The following is a 7,701-nucleotide window of genomic DNA, read 5'->3' on the forward strand; positions in this document are numbered from 1 at the left end:
ATTAGGACATTAAGAAAAAATGGAAGAGTAAAGCATAAAGGGAGGTGCGGTCCCTCCCACACCCACCCTCCAGCGATTGAAGGCGACCAGCAGATGGGCAGGAAGAGGCTGAAGAAGTGAGGACAGCACCCCCTGCTTCTCGGCTCGCCAGCCGCGCCAGGACGTCAGGAGGAGCGATGAGTGGCGGTGGGGGGCAAGCTGGCGGCTGGGTTACAGAATCATGGCCATTTTTTTAAGTAATTAATTTTTTATTGGGGTATAGTTGATTTACAACGTTGTGGTAGTTTCTGCTGTACAGCAAAGCGAGTCAGTTATACAAACACCAATCTCCACTCCTGTTTAGATTCTATTCCCACCATTACAGAGTATTGAGTAGAGTTCCCTGTGCTATATGGTAGGTTCTTATTAGTTATCTATTTTATATGTAGTAGTGTGTACATGTCAGTCCCAATCTCCCAATTTATCCCTCACCCTCTGGTAACCATGAGTTTGTTTTCTACATCTGTAACTCTATTTCTGGTTTGTAGATAAGTTCATTTGTACCCTTTTTTTTTTAGATTCCACATATAAGCGATATCATATGATATTTGTCTTTCTCTGTCTGACTTACTTCACTTAGTATGATAATCTGTAGTCCTTCGATGTGGCTGCAAATGGCATTATTTCATTCTTTTTTATGGCTGAGTAATGTTCCATTGTATATGTGTACCACATCTTCTTTATCCATTACTCTGTTGATGGACATTTAGGTTGCTTCCATGTCCTGGTTATTGTAAATGGTGCTTCAGTGAACACTGGGGTGCATGTATCCTTTCGAATTATGGTTTTCTCAGGATATAGGCCCAGGGGTGTGATTGCTGGATCATATGATAGCTCTATTTATAGTTTTCTAAGGAATCTCCATACTGTTCTCCATAGTGGCTGCACCAATTTACATTCCCATCAACAGTGGAGGAGGGTTCCCTTTTCTCCACACCCTCTCCAGCATTTATTGTTTGTAGACTTCTTTGATGGTGGCCATTCTAACTGGTATAAGGTGATACCTCACTGTAGTTTTGATTTGCATTTCTCTAATAATTAGTGATGCTGAGCATCTTTTCATATGCCTCTTGACCATCTCTATGGCTTCTTTGGAGAAATGTCTATTTAGGTCTTCCACCCTTCTTTTGTTTGGGTTGTTTGTTTTTTTTGATATTGAGCTGCATGAGCTGTTTGTATATTTGGGGGATTAATCCCTTGTCGGTCGCTTCATTTGCAAATATTTTCTCCCATTCTGTGGGCTTTCTTTTTGTTTTGTTGATGGTTTCCTTGCTGTGCAAAAGCTTTTAAGTTTAATTAGGTCGCATTTGTTTATTTTTGTTTTTATTTTCATTACTCTAGGAGGTGGATTGAAAAAGATCTTGCTGTGGGCTTCCCTGGTGGCACAGTGGTTAAGAATCCTCCTGCCAATGCAGGGGACATGGGTTCAAGCCCTGGTCGAGGAAGATCCCACATGCCGCGGAGCAGCTAAGCCCGTGAGCCACAACTACTGAGCCTGCGTGCCACAACTACTGAAGCCCGCGCACCTAGAGCCCATGCTCCAAAACAAGAGAAGCCACCACAGTGAGAAGCCTGTGCACCACAACGGAGAGTAGCCCCTGCTCTCTGCAACTGGAGAAAACCCAACACAGCCAAAAAATAAAAATAAAAATAAATAAATTTTTTTTAAAAAGCCTTATTAAGAAATAAAAATTAAAAAAAACAAAAAGCAAGGACTCTTTAAAAAAAAAGAAAAGGAAAAGATCTTGCTGCAATTTATGTCAAAAAGTGTTCTGCCTATGTTTTCCTCCAGGAGTTTTATAGTATCCGGCCTTACATTTAGGTCTTTAATCCATTTTGAGTTTATTTTTGTGTATGGTGTTAGAGAATGTTCTAATTTCATTCTTTTATGTGTAGCTGTCCAGTTTTCCCAGCACCACTTGTTGAAGAGACTGTCTTTTCTCCATTGTATATCCTTGCCTCCTTTGTCATAGATTAGGTGACCATAGTTATGTGGGTTTATCTCTGGACATTCTATCCTGTTCCATTGATCTATATTTCTGTTTTTTTGCCAGTACCATACTGGTTTGATGACTAGCTTTGTAGTATAGTCTGAAGTCAGGGAGCCTGATTCCTCCAGCTCCGTTTTTCTTTCTCAAGGTTGCTTTGGCTATTGGGGGTCTTTTGTGTCTCCATACAAATTGTAAAATTTTTTGTTCCAATTCTGTGAAAAATGCTATTGGTAATTTGATAGGGATTGCACTGAATCTGTAGATTACTTTGGGTTGTATAGTCATTTTGACAATATTGATTCTTCTGATCCGAGAACATGGTATATCTCTCCATCTGTTTGCGTCATCTTTGATTTCTTTCATCAGTATCTTATAATTTTCTGAGTATAGGTCTTTTGCCTCCTTAGGTAGGTTTATTCTTAGGTATTTTATTCTTTTCGTATGATGGTAAATGGGATTGTTTCCAATTTGTCTTTCTGATCTTTTGCTGTCATGGCCATTTTGAAGACAATCATTTTGCATTCAGTCATTCATCCAGAATGTAGGCCAATTGTTCACCAATATTTTATACCAAGTGGAGGAGGCTTTTGGCATAACTACTTATTTCACTTTGAAAATGTTACACTCTTTAATCATTTTTTGAGGAAAATTTTTAGGAATAAAGTTAATTTCAGGTTTTCTTGAAATTTCCTGGGTCTTTGCTTCTGTGAACAGGAATCAGTTATGGACTAAGTCACCCCATTTCAAATTCTCATAAGGAACCTACCCATTAATTTGACTGAGAAATTCAAGACCTAGAGCAATGGTCTCCGGATACATTATATAATTTCCTCTGATGAAAACTAGGATTGTCTTACATTTAATTCACACCACAATGATTTTATTCAGTTGTTTACCTGCCCCTTTGAATGCCTAACTCATTAAGTTTGAGCTTTTCCTTGTTTTAAATGTGTATAATTTTCCTCCTAATATTGCTTTAGTTACATTTCACAAGTTTTTATATGTGGTATTTTCATTACCATTCAATTCAAACTATTTTCTAATTTTCATTATGAATCTAGACCTACAAGATTTGGAGGCTATCTTTCCATTATTGATTTTTTTGTTATTTTCATTGTGGTCAGGTAATGAAATCTGTTTTTGTTTTTGTTTTTTTTGGGGGGGGAGTTTAAATTTATTTATTTATTTATTTATTTTTGGCTGTGTTGGGTCTTCATTTCTGTGCGAGGGCTTTCTCTAGTTGTGGCAAGCGGGGGCCACTCTTCATCGCGGTGTGCGGGCCTCTCACTATCGCGACCTCTCTTGTTGCGGAGCACAGGCTCCAGACGCGCAGGCTCAGTAGTTGTGGCTCACGGGCCCAGCTGCTCCGCGGCATGTGGAATCTTCCCAGACCAGGGCTCGAACCCGTGTCCCCTGCATTGGCAGGCAGATTCTCAACCACTGCGCCACCAGGGAAGCCCCTGAAATCTGTGTTATTCCAATTCTTTGGAATCTCTTTAGCCTTGTATTTGGAGATATATATACATACATACATACATATATACGTACATATATATATGGAGAGAGAGAGAGAATAAACATAGAATATACATATATATATATACGTATATATCTTCTATGTCAGTTTACTTCCTGGTCGCTTTACACTAAGAGTGGAGGACTGGAAGTCCAGCTTTGTGGGAAAGAATCTGACACCTGGTCAGGCTCTGGGCTCATTTTTCTCTATCTTTTCCATGATGTGACTGAGGTTGTTTGGTGTGTGGCTCTGCTCATGTCCCTTTCGCTGTGAAAATGGAGGTCGTGTTCTCCGTGTCTGCCAAGGCCCTTGCCCATGGACTAGGTGCAGTGCTGCTGGCCTCTCCAGCTCCTGTCTTCATACAGCACCAGCCTGAGGATGCCTAACTGTCCTATCATCTCAAAGAAGCCTCTCAGTCCTGTAGAACCAAGTTTATACAGGAGTTTTTGTTGTTTTCAAGCAAATGGGTAGATGTGGGCATATATATTGTTTTTACTGAAAGCGGATACCCTTGAGGCTGTGTTTTGCACAGTGACCTTAGAGGTTCTCGATTACATGTGAGTTAACAGAAAAGTCACAACCTGCTGGAGACTTCACCTGGGGACAGGGGAGAACAGGGCCTAGAAAGGGGTTTAAAGGGGCAAAGGGACTCTAAACTAAAGCCATTTTATGAGAATTGTGCTGTTGAATGTAACGTTTGCACTGATTTTTATTTTTATGATTAAGTGAGCATTTTCTAATATCAACTTTAAACATTTTTCAGGGAAAAATAATACAGTAATACGCTATGATATATAACACTGGGTGTTTTTCTCCCCTTTTCTCTGTGTTTGAGCAAAACCAAAATTATTTCCTAAAGAAAATCTTTTGGAAAAATGATTCAAGAAGCTTTAAAATTTCACATCGTTTGATCCACTGATTATACTTCTAGGAATAGTTATAGTGGAACAATCAGACATGCAGAGTTACAAATAAGAATATTTTCCAAGTGTTATTAATAATATGGAGAAATTGGATATAACTCAGAGTCCAAAAATAGGGGCCTCCTGAAGAAGTTAGGGTGTTTCCTTTAGGTGGAATATTACACAGCCACTAAGATCACATTTTGGCAGAGTATAGCATAGTTTGAGGAAATGCTCATGATAAAATGTTTATGGGTAAAAGTCAGGGTCTATATCTATCTATCTATACATATATATATAGGCATGTTTTTGAATAGATAATTAGAACATTGACAGAAAAGGAAAGATAAGAATAGGCAGAAACCGAATTACTAAAATGTTAGACCAATCATCAGGAATATTGCAGCCCTGAAATTCCTGGGCAAAACTGTACACACTTTCTCAAAGATTATTAAAGAAATAAATACGAAGTATCAGTCTTTCATCCAAATTATAATATCACCATCAGAAACGATCAACACAAAATACTGGCAACAATTAATTCTACACACAGAAAAAACGTTTGTTGGAGACTTTGTAAAACTGACAGAAGAATCTTGTAAAATCTGGAAGTTTTGACTTAGTAGAAATAAGCAACAATAGGTAAACTCTGAATTTCTAGATTTTTGTCACAAGGAATCAATTCCTTTTAAAATGTGGTAAATAAACTTTACCATGACCAATTTTACTAAAAGTTTATTCCCAAACTGACTGAAAAGGGTTAGCTAGTTTTATTTTATTTTATTTGTAGACCCTAGAATGGCAGGACCCGTCCTCCACGCCTTTGCTGTCCCTGGAGAGTTGGCAGGAGCTCAGAGAGGACCATTCACGGGGCAAACCTGAGGAGAATGGAGCTGGGGGAGCGGTCAGGGTGCCCCGCCTAGGCAGGAGCCCCATAGCACAGGATGAAGCCGAGGAAGCCCCACCTCCAAGGAACCACAAGGACTTGGACAAGGGGCAAATGACAGTGACTAGTGTAATCTACAAACCAATGGGCTCTTCCTCAATGGTCTGGAATGACCTGGATTCTTTGTGCTTCTCTAGTAGAAGGGACATCTGTGCTGGTTACACTCTCTTCCTCCCCAGCTCTAACCCCTCGATCCATCCCCCCTGGCATTCTGCTCTGGGCCTCAGGAAGCTGACCCTTATGGGCATGATTCCTTTTGCTCTCTCACCTTCTGGCTTCCTGAAGCATTTGGCCGGTGGAAGACACCGACTAAAGGTCAGAAAGGGGGAGGAGAGAGAGGTCAGAATATGTTTTCCTGAGAACGCAACAGAAGTTGAGAGAACTAATCCAAGTATCTTCTGCAATGATTTTATGTACCTTGGGCCAAATCAGAGTGTTGAGTCAAGTGAGTCCTTCCAGGAAACCATGGAACTAGTGGATGATGATGGGCATCACCCCCTTGATTAGAGAGAAAGAACAGTCTTGGCATGAAAGAAGAATTGCAAATGACAAAAAAGCAAGTTTTACCTGCCCAGTGTAACAACATAGATGAATGCAGGTAGAATGAGGGTTTATTATTCTCAATTACAAGTAAACTTTCAGGGATCAAGGAATATGAAGATAATTTGTTCCTCCAGTTACAACTGTAGTTGGGGATCCAACCAGACAAAAATATACAAGCTTATAAAAATACAGAAGTTACCAAAGATTGGAGCCTATCTTCTAGTATTCTTAGATACTTCTGGGAGAAAGAATATTGCCTGCACACTTTGCTTGGACCCATCTTTTGAGTATTCTTTTATCTGCAAAGATTGGGGCAGTGGTCCTTGGGACAACAGATCAAGTGGGATTTTTCCAGTTGCCCCAGAATTAGTGACTAAAGTCCAATACGAAGGACAGAAAGGTGCTGAGTATACCCACTATAGTCAGGGTCATCTATAGCCTCCCCACCCCACGAACTAAGAAGGAGACCTGTAGCTTCCACCTGCCTCCCCAGAGGAGGAGTGGGTGTGGGTAGGTCCCTGAGTTATCTTGTGATCTTGCCCAGCATTCACGATGAGAGGCTCCTCTCTTCTCCTTCTACAGAGAAGCGGGAAGTGCTTCTGCCCTACCTATCCCCACCCAGAGCCCAGAGAGGAAGGAGGTGCTAGAAGAATTATTTATGGGAATTAGAAGTGCCTGAAAAAAAGATTGGCCTCTCTGGAGCAGAGAGGTCACGGTGTGAGGTCGGAGCGCCCGGCTGCATCATGGCCTACTGCCGGCAGGAAGGGAAGGATCGAATCATATTTGTGACCAAAGAAGACCATGAAACTCCAAGCAACGCTGAGCTGGTGGCCGACGACCCCAGTGATCCGTACGAGGAGCATGGGCTGATCCTACCCAACAGAGACATCAACTGGAACTGCCCGTGCCTTGGGGGCGGCCTTTTCCTGCTTCCATGGCAGCACAGAGGATGTCAAGGGGTCGGACTGTGTAGACCAGTTCCGGGCAATGCAGGAGTGCATGCAGAAGTACCTGGACCTCTATCCCCAGGAGGAGGAGAAGCCAGCAAATCGATTAGAGGAATCGGCTGCCTCTGAGGCCATCGCAACCAAAGAAGACGAGAGGTCCAGCTAACTAAGGCGCGGGGCGCTGGGCTCCAGCCTCCTTCAGAGCGCGTGAACCTCTCCAAGAAATTGTCTTTCCCTCTGTTGTTCTGTGCGCTGTAATGTACAAAATAACTTATTGAGCTGATCAAGGGTCTTGGCCCCTTGACATATACACTGAAAAATAGGTTGTATGTATGTGTGTCTCACATAACCTATCAGCGAATGTAGCTGCCACTTTTGAATTCTCTTTGAAATAATGTGCTGAATAATCTCAGCAACCAAAAATCTTTATCCGGGAGTGTCTCTTGTGAGTGAGCTGATTTATTCTGATTCATTGTATCCCTTTTAGTAGATTTTATACCTACTTGGAAAGTGAAATAGAAACAAACATCTTCCTTTAAAAATGCTGGAGTAGGGCCATTCCTTGTAGAAGAGGTGGGATGATCAGACCTTGAGTATATGATGAAGCACTCTGCTTCTTTTCTGATATCTTTTGGTTTCCAGTTTGCATTGAGCTCCAGGTTTTCTACGTTTGGAAAACAGAGCTTTGGACCCTCTGAGGGACTCCCTTTGTAAGTGAAGAGAAAGGCTGTTTTTTCCTGTTCTTTTTATTCCGAAAGCCCAGGTTTGGGGTCCGTGTTCACACTGGCTCTGTCTCAGCCTGTTCAGATGCAATGTT

At 41.4% G+C, this 7,701-nt stretch overlaps 1 pseudogene; it reads left to right on the top strand.

Moving 5' to 3' along the window:
• The first annotated feature begins 6,680 nt into the window (after positions 1–6,680).
• LOC133096086 (mitochondrial intermembrane space import and assembly protein 40-like) lies at positions 6,681–7,050 on the top strand (annotated as a pseudogene).
• The last annotated feature ends 651 nt before the right edge of the window (positions 7,051–7,701 follow it).

Source organism: Eubalaena glacialis, chromosome 8 (assembly GCF_028564815.1).
Source record: "Eubalaena glacialis isolate mEubGla1 chromosome 8, mEubGla1.1.hap2.+ XY, whole genome shotgun sequence".
Classification (NCBI taxonomy): Eukaryota; Metazoa; Chordata; class Mammalia; order Artiodactyla; family Balaenidae; genus Eubalaena; species Eubalaena glacialis.